Source organism: Arvicanthis niloticus, chromosome 8 (genome assembly GCF_011762505.2).
Source record: "Arvicanthis niloticus isolate mArvNil1 chromosome 8, mArvNil1.pat.X, whole genome shotgun sequence".
Lineage (NCBI taxonomy): Eukaryota > Metazoa > Chordata > Mammalia > Rodentia > Muridae > Arvicanthis > Arvicanthis niloticus.
Window position 1 is genome coordinate 25,419,123 of NC_047665.1, and position 15,779 is coordinate 25,434,901.

The window sequence follows — 15,779 nt, forward strand, 5'->3', positions numbered from 1 at the left end:
GCTCTGAAGCCGTGTAGAATTTCGTAATGGAATGTGAACTGCTCGTCCGGATCTGGGCTCACGTTCTATCTCTTAACCAGTAAGGAGCGAGGGAGGGCAAATCTGCTGAGCAAGGAAAAATAACTTTCCTCCTCTTTTATAACCCATCACGGATGCACCGCGGACGAGGGCAGCTAGCAGCACGCGGCGCCTGTCAAGCAGTAGAGCTCGAGCCCAGTGGGGTCCCCACGCCCCTAGACCTCGGCCGGCTGCCCGCGGGCACCGTCGCCGGGCCTCGCACTCACCCCGGGGCAGAGAGCGGGTCACATCCTCGATGCGACCCTAGCCCTGTACAGAAAACACACCGCCTCCCAGGGAGGGGGCCGGCGACGGGAAGGACCTCCCCTGCTCCTTAGCAACCATTAAGGTCGCAGTTTCCTAAGAGACCGCGAACTGGGAGGGGGCGCGGGGAGCTGGGCCTGATGGGGGGCCCCGTGACTCTCGTAGGCGTCAGTAACCCCCTCCGGGGGACACCGTTTTCTCCCACCCTCCTCTCTCGGTTGTGCAGGCCGGGGTGTGAGGGAAAAGCGAAGCCCCAGAACTCCAGAAAAATTGGTCCAGCGGGTGGCGGACAAAAGTTTCCGAGCGCGCTCCACAGCTGGGCGGTGGGGCGGGCGCCGGCCCCGCCTCGGATGCTCCCGGCCTCCTTCCTGTGCTCGTGACGGCGCCGGGCGCGAGCCCCCCCTCCGCGATGCAGGCTCGCCCCACGCCGGGGGCTCCCCCAAAGCTCGTACCCAGCCAGCCTCAGAGTCACCAACAATACCAACGGCGCGGCCCGGGTCGCCGTCTCCCCTCCTCCCCAGCGACGGTGGTCGCTCACAGCCCGGCCGCCAGCCGGGAGCCCGCAGAGGGCGCGGGGTTGCCTGCCGCCCCTCCCGGCCGGCGCCGTCCGCCCGGGAGGATCAAAGTCCGCAGAGTAGGGCGCGGCGGATGCTCCCACCGAGCAGCCCTGAACGCACGGCCCCCGCGCCTGCACCCCGGGTGGGCACCCCCGGATACCTTGCAGCGGCGGGCTGGCTCCGTCATCTCCGTGCTTCCCGACCCGAGAGGGACTAGAAAGTATGTAGGAGAAAAGTTTCCCCTCCCACATGGGGGGGAGGATGTCGGGGGAGAGAGGGCGGAAGATGGAGAGCAGCGCTGGGAAGATGTTTCTGGCCCGCGGTGCGCGCACCATCCGAGTCCCGGCAGGGCTGGTTAAAAATAAACTCGGCGGCGCGGGTCGGGCCGGATTCCTGCGCTCGGACGGCTAATATGGATGCGCATCAGGTCCTGCTGGCGGGGCGCTGCGGCGGCTCGCGCTGGGAGCTGGTTGGCAGAGCCGGCAGCTCGGGAAGGGGAAAGGAGCGGAGGAAGGGGAGGAGGAGGAGGAGGAGCGGCCGGGCGCGCAGCCTGAGGGGAGAGGGCTGCCCAGCTCATCCCGGCTCCCCTACCCCACAGCCCCAGCCGAGCGCATGCTGCCAGGCGTGGGGTGCGCGGGTCCTTTCTACCAAACGCCGAGTTTCAGAAGTACACCGCGCTCTGTACACTTCACCCTCCCCATCCCCAAAAAGTTCTTTAAAAGGTTGCTCTCGCAATGCCCGGGGCATCTCGCAGCCACCGGAGTGCCGCAGCCGGGTACCCGGGACGCGTACTTACGGCCCGGCAGGGTGCTGGGCTCCCAGGCATGATGCGGTGGGGACCGGTGGGCTTCGGGGAGAGAACGAGGAGAGATGCAAACTTGTTCCGGAAAAGGAATCAAAATGGCGTTTCTGGATGTGCAAAGTTCATCAACTCCGCAGTCACTTCCCCTCCTCCTCTTCTCCCATAGGGAGGGAGGTGGGCGAGGAGCTGGCGACCCCGTTGCCCTAGCCGTCTTCCCGGCCCCCGCCTCGGCCCCCCGCCCCGCTTCCTCACCCGCACGCTCGGAGACTCGCTCTCCCCCTCTCACCCTGATAAGTAGACACATCACGTGTTGCTCCTGCGAGTCTCCTGGGGACGTGTTACAGAGCTGCCGCAGCAGCCGCAGCAGAACGAGCTGGGGGAGTCGGGAGGACCGCGGTACCCGGCTGTCCCTGTCGTCACCCCCGCCCCAGTTTTAGCTAGGCAACCGCAGTTGCCACTATCCCGGGATGAGTGGAGGTGAAGTCCCACCTCACCCCCTACAGCAGCCCCAAGTTTGCCCCACGCCCTCCCTAGGCGCCCGGGGCCAGGGGCGGGCCCGGCAGCCGGAGGGGAAGGGTCTCCGCAGCTACAGCTGAGCGCAATTCCGACCCACCCAGCGCTCACTGGTGGCCACTATCTCCAGCCACCGCGCCCCCTCCCCTCCAGCCCCTCGCTGCCGGTGGCTCTCAGCCCGCGGCTTTCCATCACTTTACAACACGGTTTGTTTCACTATTTTAACAGAGGCAGAGATGCAGAGAGGAGCTTGGGGGGACGCCTGGGGGGCCCGAGAGAGGGTAGTGTGGTGACGGTGGACCCCAGATTCAGCGCCGCTTCCCTGAATCTGAAAGCGGTGTCCCAACCGCACAGTTCCTTCTGTACGCGGTCCTCGCCCTGCATCCAGGTGGGGCGAGTAGAGGATGGGGCCGGAGATTAAAGAGCAGGCACTTCACCCCGCCCCCAACCTCTTGCAGTTTCTCTCCCAGGTTGGTCCTTCCCACCAGCGCAGCGACTTAAAAGAATACTTCTCTTCTAACAAACGCGAGGGCCCTAGACTTTTATCACTTTGACTTCTCTCCCACTCTACACATGATGCTTCAGCGGAGGCTGCCTGCCCGCAAGGGGCCTAAGGATGGCGTCTACCGCCACCTTGTCCCCACCCCGCGACGGAATGGCTGGTGCTGTGTCATCCACGTCTCCCTTCAAGGCGTCAGAGAAGCCACATGCAATATCTCTTTCTCTCAGAGGGCTCCTGTTTCAACTGTGAAAAGCATGGGTCCTCCTGCGAGTTTCTCTCCATCCCCCGGGCTCCAGAAGCCACCACAGTGCCTTGGCCCAAGTTATCACAAAGCTCAGGGAAACCAGGCCTCAGCTGTGCTTCCTCCATAAAGCAGCTGACATGCTTCCAACCAGTAAGCCGGTTTCTACTTAGGTTCCAAAAGGGACTTGTTCTCCGTTTTGGATACATCTTCACACGCACGCACACACACCAATTCTGAAGATAAAATCACAGAAAAAGAATTATAGAATTATGCATTTGGGACTACTTAGTTGATGTTACACATGCAGAAAGTTTGCCTCATGATATTTGCTATGACCTTTGCCCTGGCTCCACCCCATGGGCTCCTCTTGGAAAGCCTGAACACCCTACAGTTGTAAAGCTCATTATGGGTTTTAATTTGAAGCCTACCTTCTAATGTACTCTAGTTTTGGGGGGCTAACAACAGAAGTGTCTGTCTGGGGATAGAATGAACAAATGAGGCCTGGCCGAGATAGAATTCTCTAGAACTAAAGAAAAACAGTTGGACCATTACCCCTGACTTGAGATAAGTAGGCTAAACCACAGACTGTTTGACTTCCAGTCATCAAAAATAAGTTTTCAGAACCTGTTACGTTTCCCAGGGTCTACTGTTTACTGAGCAAAACTCAATCTGGTGAAATTTTTAGCAGTGGCTCCCCCCCCCCCCCTTTTTTTTTCTTTATCCCCACAAATCCTCCAGGCTGGCCTTGAACTTATTGGCTGAGGATGACCTTGAACTTATGACCCTAGTGTCATTGTGCCCCATTTGTGAAGTGCTAAGGTGGGCTTCCTGCTAGGTAAGTGCACTACTAGCCTTAGCAATTCTATCTTTCTTTTCTGTCTGTCTTTCTTTCTTTTTTTCTTTTTCTTTTTTTTTTTTTTTTTTGATTTTGTTTTTTGAAAGTCTCATTCTATAGCTCAGCTGTCCTGGAACTCACTATGTAGACCAGGCTGGCCTAGAACTCACAGAGATCTGCCTGCTTCTGCCTCCCAAGTGTTGGGATTAAAGGTGTGTCCACCACAGCCCAGCTAGCTCCACATCTCCTTCCATCTCCATCCTGTTTCCCAAATGTTATCAAACATGTTTGGAGGACTTGTCTGCTAAGGAGGTGATGGGCTGGTTTTAAAACAATAGTGTTTCATGGCCATCACAGAAACTCTTATTCTTGGGCTTCCTAAGCTGTCTGAACAATGAGAGTCAGGATGGGCACTCTGAAAATGCTGCCTATTTACTTGTCTCATGGTGTTTGTTTCATGGTATTTTGTTCGACACTGGCTTTTATAGACCAGGCTAGCCTCATACTCTCCATCCTTCTGTCTTCACTTCCCAAGTGCTCAGATTGGATTATTAAGCTGGACCATGAACAGCAACGATATACTAAACAATGAAAATATATGTTCAGCCAGATTTACTTGCAATTTAGTTTATTCTATAAAAATACTTTCAAATGTCCCAAGTGTCATGGATTCTCATGATAAATCACCATTTTTATACTGTAGATAATTCTAGTAATAAAAAGTCACCTTTAGATTTTTTTTTTTTTTTTAATTCTAATGGAGCTTGGTAGCTCATGCCTGCAATCCCAATACTCCATGAGTTCCAGGCCAGCCTGGGCTATAGGGAAAGAACCTATCTCAAACCAAGATAAAACACAGTAAACTACTAGAAAGACTTAGATTCGAATGGCTGCTCATTGCTAGCTAATTAATAAACTTAAAAACCAAAGCCCCTGGTCAAAGGTTTGTTCAAATGTTGATATCTTTTATACAACAAATATTTACCAAACATCTGATTTTTAAAAAGGAAGAATAAGGTTATCAAACCAAGATGAGATGCTATTTCACAGCTACTAAAATGGCACTAACCAAAATGTTGGCCAATAAGTAGATGTTGGCAAGGAAGTTGGAGAATGGAAAACAGGGCAGCCATTTTGAAAACTAGCGTGGCAGTTCTTCAAAACACAGTTACCTTAAGACCCAGCAATTTTACTAAGGTGTATACTAAAAAATGAAAATATATGTTCAGCCAGATTTGTATACAAATGTCCATTGCAGGATTAAAAGTTTAAAAGGTAAATACGAATTTGAAGGTTGTTGAGATGGATCCGAACCCCCACAGTGGAGGGAGAGAACCCTCTGGCCTCCACCTGGGCACCAAAGTACATGCATCCATGCCTGCACATATGTGAATACACACACACATGCACACACACACACACACACACACACTACACAAATGGAAGTTAGCCAGCTGTAATGGTACACCCTTTTAATCCCAGTGCTCAAAGGCAGAATTATTACAAGTTCAAAGACAGCTAGAGCTATCTATGTAGGCCCTATCTCAAAATAAATAAACAACAAACAAACATAGGAGGACTGAGAGACGGCTTAGTGTTTAAGAGCATTAGCTGCTCTTTCAGAGGACCAGGTTTCAGTTCCCAGCACACACATCAAGTAGCTCACAACTGTTTATAATTCTAGCATTAGGAGGTCTGATGCCCTCTTCTGGCTTCTGAGAGTATCAGCATAACAGAACATACATATAAGCACACATACACATCAAAAGCCAAAAAAAGAAATCAAGATGATATATATATATATATTATGATATTATACACACGTATATATCATATGATATATACACACATATATCATATATGTGTGTGCATATATATGATATGTATATGTATATGTGTATATATATATCACAAAACAAGCAGAGATAAAAGCAGTATTTCAGCATATTATGAGTCTTTTTTTTTGTTTGTTTGTTTTGTTTTTTTTGAGACAGGATTTTTGTGTAGCCCTGGCTGTCCTAGAACTCACTCTGTAGACCAGGCTGGCCTCGAACTCAGAAATCTGCTTGCCTCTGCCTCCCAAGTGCTGGGATTAAAGGCATGTGCCACCACAGCCCGACGGGGACTTATTTTGCTGTCCTGTTAGTAAAGGTTCTAGGATGGATGGATTAAAACATGGACAGGTGATGGGGCATAGTTAAATAAGTGATATTACACACTAGAATTTTTCAGTATCATCCATGAAAAACCTTGACTACCCAAGGTGGGGAGCAGAGGGAATCTCTTAGAGAAAAACAAACAAACAAAAACAAACAAACAAAAAAAAACTGTCAGAAAATCATCTAATAGAGTTGAGGAAATGGAGAAAATGGAGGTGGAAAAATCAGGACCAGGAATGTGCCTGAGGTAAATAAGAGAAAAAATGAGGGTAGATGGGAGCCTATTTGAGATAGAAGGTAACAAAGTATGTGACCCTGAGACTTGAGGTAGAAATGAGTGGGCTATTTCCTTCCAAGTGGATAATGAAGGAAAGGGAGTGGACATTGGGGAAGGCTGCCTGGACGAGGTGGCATAATCTCCTGACTCTCAAGAGACATGTAGGTGTCTCCCAGGCAGAGAGGAGAAGACAGGGCACACCAGACAGAGAAGTCTGGGAGCAGCCAGCACAAGGGCACAGAGCCACAACACAAGGTCAGCCTCCTGAACTTCAAATACCTCCCTCAGTGACAGCAGCTTGGGAGGGAGGAGGGGGAGGCTGAAAGAGATGGGGCTGGAGCAGCAGCCAGGAGGCCCTGCAAACCACTAAGCAAACTTGGACTTCATCCAAGAAAGGGCGTGCAGAGGAGGGCAACAGGCTTCCTTCATGGTACTGTGGAGAATGGTCTGGAAGATGACAAGATGAGACAGGAAAACTCATTAAGAGTTAGTCGAAGAGTTCACCTCTGAGAGAGTAAAAACTCAGTCAGGCGCTGTTGCTGAAGTAGAGGGGAGAAAACTGATCCAAGACGTTAGGCCACTAACTGGGTATGGTGGCTGGCACATTCCTGGAATCCTTGGAGGTTACAGCATGAGGGTTATCAAGGTCAAGGGAGGGATACAGAGTGAGACCCTCTCTCAAGAAGAAAGAAAAAAGATAGGCCATAGAATGAAGAGAAACTGTCCAACTGAATATAGGAGAGAGACGGGTGAAAGAAACTATAGAGCATTAACCAAGAACTGTGATGTTAAAGAAGGGAGGTCACTTCAGCCATGTTAAGGTCGCCTGTGTCCCTGCAAGAACGGGGCAGAAACAATGCAAAGACAGGAGGGGAGAGGGGAGCAGTCAGGATCTGTTAGATTTGGTCCCTCAATTATGACTAACGGAGGAGACCCAGAGATGTGGAGTCAGCTCACTAGTGCAGTGAATTTAGGGAAAGGTATGCATGGAAAAAAATGGGGAGCTGGGTTCAGCACAAAGGTCTGGAAAGACAGTAGAAGGCCAGCAGATTGAAGGGGGTGGGAGGGTAATATGCCTGAAAATAGAAGAGAGTGGTGGTGACAAGAAGGCCCTCCCCCTTTTCTCTAACATAGATGAGCCAAGGAAGTGGAAGCTTCTAAGGAAAAAAGTGGTCAACCCATCGAGGCCAGTAACTGGGAAAGGGCAAGCTCTGAGAAGCAAGACTGACTAGGGTGTGAAGGCAAGTGCAGGGAGTAAGGGGTTAAGGAAGAGAAGGAAGTGAAGGCTGGGAGCTCTGCTGAGAAGGAAGAGAAAGGAAAAGGGCAACCCTCAAAACAGCAGCTACCACTTACTGGACACTCAGTCTGTGCCAGGCGCTGGTCCAAGAGTGAGTTACTCTGTAAGATCTTGCTTCATCCCCTCTGCACCCGGGTCAGGTAGGTACTATAACAATGCCTGTTTTACAGGGTAAGCAGTAGCATTGCTCCACTGCTCAATAGCATATAATTGATTCGAGAACTGGGATGCAGACCAGACATCTGACCCAAGGGACCCTCTATTCATTACTATTGCTATTGTTAGCCAACTGAGAGCTAAATAGATTACTAATTAAAAAAAAAAAAAAACCATTTGATTGTCTTACATAATCTCAATACAATACTGTTGAGTGCAGTTGTGCATAAGGGTTGTTAATGTGTGTGCAGTTGTTTAAACAAGAATTTTACTGGGGGTGGGGAGGGGGAAGGGTAGGCAAAGTGCATACATTTTTAATTCCAGCACTTAAGGCAGAGGCAGGCAGATCTCTATGAGTTTAAGGGTAGCCTGGTCTATATATAGTGAGTTTCAAACCAGCTAGAGCTACACAGTGAAACCCTTTCTTAAAAAAAAAAAAAAGAAAGAAATAAAAGAAAAAGAAAGAAAGAAAGAAAGAAAGAAAGAAAGAAAGAAAGAAAAGAATTTAATAAGAAAGATAAGCGACTTCACATTTTGTAGTTTTGGCAAATTTTGTTTATAATTGTCCTTTCCTTATGCAAACATAAGGTATAAACCTTTTTCTGTTCTGTAAGTATTATATTCTATATGCTCACAAATGCTGAAGCCTTAGCTGGACATACTGTGGACTTCAATACCCTGCAAAGAGACTAACAACGACTTGATAGAACATACATTCCTTTTATCTTTCATTTATTATTATTATTATTATTATTATTATTATTATTATTATTATTATTATTTTGGTTTTGTGAGACAGGGTTTTTCTGTGTAGCCCTGCCTGTCCTAGAACTCACTGTGTAGACCAGGCTGGCCTCAAACTAAGAGATCCACCTGCCTCTGCCTCCCAAGTGCTGAGATTAAAGGTGTCCACTAACCCTAGCATAGAACCTGCATTCCTAAAAGTCTACACCAAGTGTTTTTAACCAGGCAGTTCTATTCTACAAGGATGTTTATCAACGACTCCATATTCTGGCTTGTCACAAGTTAGAAGAAAGGTACTCCAGGCCCCTAATAAATAGAGGCCAGGGACGCTGCATAACACATCATCATGCACAGGACAAGCTCCACCAGGAAGAATTCTGTGGCCCCAGGTGTTGATAGTACCATGGTGGCAGAGTTCAGATCAGGGACACTCACAAAATTATCTCCAAGAGGATCTTCATGAAAGAGCTATGGAGTGCATAAACCACTCCTTTTTGACAACTGAGGTCAAAAAGGAAAGAAACTTAGGCCCAGAGAGGGAGGAAATGCAGATATCTGAAGCAGAAAGCAACAGCTTTGAAAGAAACAAAACAAAACAAAAAGAAAGAAAAGAAATAAAGAAAAAGGAGGGAACAGATACACACAGTGGAGAAATCAGCCTTGGGATGATTTGGCCCTGAGGCTGAGAAGTAATGACATTGTGCCTGGTGCCTACAGAAGTCAGAAAAGGGTATCAGGTCCACTGGGCCTGCAGTTACAGATACTTGGGAGCTACCATGTGGGTTTGGGGACTTAAATGTGGGTCCTTCACAAGAACAAGAAGTGCTCCTAACCACTGAGCTATCTCTCTATGCCCACAATAAGTCTTTCTCTAACACAGGAAAGGAAGGAAGAATTGTAGGGACATAGAGAAAATACTGATGGGGGTGGGGCAGGGAAAGAGCAAGCAGTGTTAGTAACTGATGGCCCTGAATGTGTAAAACAGCAGTATCGACCAGCAAGAAAGAAGTGCAGGCTGACAATATCAGGTCATGGTCACAACTCTTCTTGAGTGTCCCATCCGTCGGTGCTGTCATGCCACAGGGGAGCTGAGCGACAAGAAGGCCTCTCTTTTTGCTCTAAAACAGATCAGCCAAGTGAGTAGAGGCAGAGGAAGCAGACCTGAGACTGTAAATGAGCAAGGCAGACAAAGTGTGAGTGAATCTAAAGCCCTCTGTGCCTCTAGACATGATGAGTTGCTGGTGTGGAGATGGCCAGACCAACAGGGAAAAGTGGCTAGCAGGGTAGGCTGAGGTGGTGCGCCCTTGGAGAAAATAAAGGCCCAGCTGGGAGACTTAGGAGAGCAGGCAGAATGGGGTCAGGCAGGAGCTGATGGTGGGAGAAAGGCATGGGACACTCTGGGGAGGAGAATCCAAGGATACTGGCGAGATGGAGAAGTCTGGGTTGAGGAACTGGAGCAGATATGAAGCAACATCAGAGAGATAGGGACCAGAGATAACTCAGCTGTTAAGAGCACTGTGGTATATATAATGTTCTTTCAGGGGACCCAGGTTTGATTCCTAGCACCGACATGATGGTGCTCATGATGAACTGTAACTCTAGTTCTAAGGGACTTGATGCCCAGTTCTGACCTCTGCTGGCACCAGGCACAAATGTGTACGTACGTACATACATACATACATACAGGCAAAATATCCCTACATGTAATAAAATAAAATCTAGAAAAAAGAGTCAGATGTAGGTCAATCATGGGGATGGGACTGCCACAGAAAATGTGAAAGGGGTGGGGTTGAGAGGAACTGTGTAAAACAGATGCTCAGGTTGTTGTGGGGACAATGTGTAGCACCCAGAGATGAGAAGAGGAATATATAAATCTCAGAGGAAGTATCGTGGGCTCAACTGTTTCTCCCCCAAAATACACTTGTGAGCCTTAAATCCGAATGCCTCCGAATGTCACTGCACCAGATCTTTTAAGAGATTAGTGGTGGGTTCTGATCCAACCTGACTGGTGTCATGGGAGAGGGCAGATATTAATGATATAGGAAGAAGACAAGATGGCAGACTTCTTCAAGCCATGGAGGACACTATGATTTAGTCATTTGTCCCCTCCCAAATTTATGCTAAATCTTAATCTCCAGAGTCAAATGTTAGTAGATTTTGGAGATGGAGTCTTTGGCGGTTAATAGGATTAAAAGAGGTCGTGAAGGTCAGGATGAGATTAGTGGGTATTTGTTTGTTTTGTTTTGTTTTTCTGCAATTGAGTCTCAGCTATGCAGCCCAGGCTGGCCTCTGACTTGCAATGCTCCTGCCTCAGATTCTTTTGTGTTGGAATAACAGAGGAGCACCACTATGCCTGGCTGGATTATGCCTTTGTTTAAAAAAAAAAAAATGTGGAATGGGAGGAGCAAAAAGGAGTTGGGGGGGGGGATGTAGGTCCATTGGTAGAATGCTTGCCTAGGATGCATGAAGCTTGGGGTTGGTGCAATCTGTAATCCCTGCTGCACTCAGGATTTAGAGACAGGAGAGTCCTTCCAGGTCATCCTGTCTAACCATGAGTTTTTGGGAGAGAGTTAGCCAGTCTGTTTCCTCCGTCCTATGGGAGACTACCACTCCATCCCCTCACTGTGTTATGATGCTCCAAGAAGGGCCTCACCAAATGCTGAGCAAATGCCTGTACCACGTTCTTGGAGTTCTAGAACCATGAGCTAGATAAACTATTCTTTATAAATTGCTCAATTTGCCGGGCAGTGGTGGCGCACGCCTTTAAACCCAGCACTTGGGAGGCAGAGGCAGGTGGATTTCTGAGTTCAAGGCCAGCCTGGTCTACAGAGTGAGTTCCAGGACAAAACAAAACAAAAACAAACAAAACAAAAACAAACAAATTGTTCAATTTGAGAGCCAGGGAAGGAGGCACAACTGTAATCCCAATATTTTGGAGGTGGCGGCAGGACAGTCAGAAACCAATGTTATTCTTAGCTATATGTGGGGGTCAAAGCTAGCCTGGGTAGCTATGAAACTTTGTCTCAAAAGAGGAGAGGGAGGGGAAGAGGAGGAGGGAGAGGGATGAGGAGGAGGGAGAGGGGGAGAAAAGAGAGGAAGAGGAAGAGGAGGAAGAGGAGGAAGGGAGGAGATAATTACCTCGGCTGTGGTACTCAGCTACAAAAACAGAAAGCAAATTTCTGAGTTCGAGTTCGAGGCCAGCCTGGTCTACAGCGTGAGTTCCAGGACAGCCAGGGCTATACAGAGAAACCCTGTCTCGAAACAAACAAACAAACAAACAAACAAACAAACAAAAAAAACAGAAAGCAAAGACAGAGACCCTGTGGAATATCAAAAACCCTGCCAACATCCTGATCTCAGACTTGTAGCCTGAAGAAATGTGAGGATATAAATCTGTGTTAGCAGCAGTGGGAAAGTCAAGGAAGAGGAAAGTCAAAGAGACTGGTGAGTCTCTGTGCAAGGAACAGGAGGGGAACACTCACACACACCCTATGACTTGGGAGAGCCAGTCTTCATGAGGAAAGATTTTGGAGGAAATGCCCTCTCTAAAGACAAGCCAAATTCCTTTTAACAGGGGAATGAAGAGAGGGAAAGGCTAGAAACTGATTTCTGAGTGAGGGGTTCCGTGGCATTGGTGGATGAAGCCTCTCCTGGAAGTAAGGATTTGCATACGCCAAGCAGATATACGTGGCAAAGTGTACAGAGCCGGAACCAACCTGGAGGAGGGTGGTAATGAGCCGGAAAGGGGTAAAGGCATTGAGGAAATGGTTTGAGGAAGAGTTTGCCTAGGAATAACAAGTGTAGCAGAAAGCCAGACAAGTGGAGTGATGTCATTTGTAGTTTCAACTTTTCCCAAGCAATGCTACCTTAATGGGTCTCAGGCAAATAGCAAAAAGAAGCTGGCAGAGGTGAAGCACCCCTTTAACCTCAGCACTCAGCAGGTAGAGGCATGTGGATCTCTGAGTCTCAGACCAGCCAGAGGTACACAGTGAGACTCTGTCAAAAAAAAAAAAAGGGGGGGGTTGGGGGGGAATCAGAAACAAGATGGAAAGACGGAAGGAGTAGGAGTAGGATACCGAAAGCACCTGAATGCAACTTTGGCTATCCTCAGTCCACTGTTTCTCTAGCTACACAGATGACTCCACCAGTGTATTGTTTCTCGTGGCTGAAGGGTTATTACCATTTGAAGTAGGAGCCACTTTTTTTCCTCCTAAAATGCACTGTGTACTGTTTTAGCTTTGCTTTGTTTTCTCAAACACTCGAACACTAATATATGGACAAAATGATAAGATCATAAATTCCTATACTAACAGCTATCACTCAGTAGCGTTTGTTATTTGGTGTCAAGGGTTAAACCCAAGCCTTATGTGTGCTAGGCACACGTGTGACCTGAGTTACACTCCCAGATCTATGCCAACAGTTTATAAACATTTGGTCACATCCCGAAGAGACTGTGCATCTTTAGGCGTCCAATAGCCGCTTGCCAGCACTCCCTAAGACTCCACTGTCATCGTTGTTGTCGGTTCTAGCTGGAGTGTGTTTGTCTGCTCTTTGTTGTCTCTCCTTCTCAGTATCTGGCTGACCCTTGTCACTTCTTTCTGAACTCTGTGTGCCTGCCAACAGCAGCCCGCTCTTCCCCTTGAATTGATCTGCTCTAATCTGCGGCGGTTAGGAAACTGGATAACCAAGGTTGTTAGAAACGTGTCAAAAGTAAGCTGGAGGATGGTCTACTTTTGCTGTCCCAAGCCAAGCTGCTTACTGTGTGGCTGTGATCTTTCTGTGGGCTAGGGATGGAACCCAGTGCCTCACAGGTGCTAGGCAAGGGCTCTCCCACTGAGTTAGTTAGTTATACTTCCTACCAACCTGTTGGGCTTTACACAGATGCACCGTTCGCACACATTTACATGACAGATATTGCTTCAAAGATATAAACATTCAGAATTTCGTAAAAGGTTATGTGGCTCTTCTGAGCCCATCCTCCCTCAATAATGCAAGTTCACCGCTTCCTAGAAGTTTTTAATCCTGACTTTTCAGGGTCAGGCTGTTTCTTCAGACAAGATGAACAACAAATAAACAAATGCCCTGCCCTCCTTACCTCCTTATCAGATGGAAATATTTCTTGGCTCAGAAGACTTGCACTTAAAATTTCTTGTTTTTCTGTAGGGTGGAGCTCTTCGTTCACTAGGCAAGGTACAAATTAAACACACACACACACACACACACTCCCTCAGTAAATCATGCACACATTTTTATTTATTTATTTATTTTTGCTTTTTCCCCAGTGAAGTGGCTTGACCGTGGGCCTTACATTTGCCAAGCAAGTGCTTTGCCACTGAGCTACATTCCCAGCCATGAGTATGTATCTTTACAAGTTAAACTGAATGACCATCAGAGCCAAAACAAAACTTCTTTAGCTTCAGCTACAGATGCTGGTAAACGGCAGGCCACCTTACTACTACAGACAGATAGCCCTTGACTATTGTAACAGCTCTGCCCACACTCCCTGGGCATTGGTCATCCTACCCCCAGACTGGGTTCTCATGTTCTCCTGTCAAAGGATCAGACCAAAGGTTTTCAGTTGTAAATCACACTCCCAAGATGGCTATGAAAAACCCTGTCTATCCATCGACACTGAAAATAGCCACATACGAATCTCCCTGGGTCAAAGACTCTTTCCCTTCTTAAGAAACAAACAGAAACGTTCTAGAGCTTGAATGTCATTTCACACTGGAACACATGAGTTTGACTTGTATAGGTGGTGTGGTGGCCCTTGTCAGTTCACCATGACTTTAATATGTGCCCACCTCAGGGGACAGTGTTATCTTTTTGGTTGGTTTGTTTGGAAAACAAAATTCTCTCTGTAGCCCAGGCTGTCGTAGAACCTGCCTCGGCTTCCAAAGGACTGTGATTACAGGCATGAGCCACCACTCCCGCTTTATGAAACTGCAGGGGATTGAGCCTAGGCTTCTTGTGCATGTGAGCCAAGCACTCTTCCAACTAAGCTAAACATCTCATCCCAGCAAGACACTTAATGTATGGAGGACGGCATGAAATAAAGATAAAGTCTTTGCAAACCCGAAGAAACTTGACAAGCATTTGTTCATCCATTGAAGAAGCAACTGATGGGTGTGCTGTAGCACCATGCTCTTCGTGTGACAGAAAGGTAAGTGGGGGTAACCCAATGCCTCCTAACAACAAATGCCATTTTAAAAGACTTAAAAAAATAAATAAATAAAAACAAAACAAAAAACAACAACCAAAAAATAAAACAACCACCAGCACCAACAACAAAAGCCTTTAAAAGCCATATTTTCTCAGCAAGTCCTCTTAAAATAAAGTCAGTAGACTGGGGACAGAAGTCGATAGCAGAGCACCTGTATAGGTTCAACCCTCAGCACAAAAATAAAACAAACTGAGAAAAGTATTGCAACGGGGAGATACAGCGCAGCGCTAGACTTGTTCAGCATGCAGGAAGCCTTTGATTGGAACCCTAGTATAGGAAAGCAATAAAAATGTACAGTTAAAATTTTCCCTCTCCCCAGAACTGGAGGTGGAACCAGAACCTCATGCATACTTGAGAAATGTTTTACCATCCACTTATATCCCCAGTTTTTTTAATTCTAATTTTTATTTAACTTTTTATTTTCAGACGAGATCTCACTAAGTTACCCAAGCTGGCCTTGAACTCTTTCTGTAGTCTAAGCAGCCCCTGCACATGTCGCCGCCTTTCTGCCTGGATCTCTAAAACATCTGGATTACAAGCCCGTGTTGCCAAGATCAGGAAAACATTTAAAACCTTCAGAGAAGGCCAGCATATGACTGTTAAGGGTGAATCCCCTGCTCAAATTCTCAAGTACTAACCCCCAGTCTCAAAAGTGACATATTTGGAGACACACCCTTGAAAGAGATCCTTAAAGAAAAATAAGAACATATCAGTGGGTCCTAATTTAATGTGATGAGTGTCTTTATAGAAAGAGATGAGGGCTGGGGAAATAGATCAGTGGTAGAGTCCTAGCTTAGCATGGCAAGGTCCTGGATGCTATCCTGGATTTTGCAAAAAGCTAAGGAAGAGATTAAAATGGGAAAAGTACCAAAGAAGAAAATGTAAAAGCCGGGCGGTGGTGGCACACGCCTTTAATCCCAGCACTTGGGAGGCAGAGGCGGATTTCTGAGTTCGAGGCCAGCCTGGTCTACAGAGTGAGTTCCAGGACAGCCAGGGCTACACAGAGAAACCCTGTCTCGTAAAAAAAAAAAAAAAAAAAGAAAAAAAAAAGAAAAGAAAATAAAATGTAAAGACACAGGGAGAAGCCCATCTAGAAACCAAGCAGAAAGACCTCAAGAAAAAAAAAAAACTGTTGTAATCTATACATGT

General features: G+C 47.4%; 1 protein-coding gene across 7 annotated transcripts in view; it reads right to left on the reverse strand.

The window, feature by feature from the left end:
* Positions 1-15,779, reverse strand: part of Rreb1 (ras responsive element binding protein 1) — a 180,473-nt gene that overhangs the window by 125,009 nt on the left and 39,685 nt on the right. Inside the window, exon 1 of one of the 7 annotated variants that reach the window (XM_076939176.1) lies at positions 1,967-2,111. The exons of 1 other annotated variant lie outside the window; for it this stretch is intronic. The gene's annotated coding sequence lies outside the window, so the exon portion shown is untranslated. 5 more of the 7 variants (XM_076939178.1, XM_034510132.2, XM_034510133.2 and 2 more) reach the window with 5 other exon arrangements.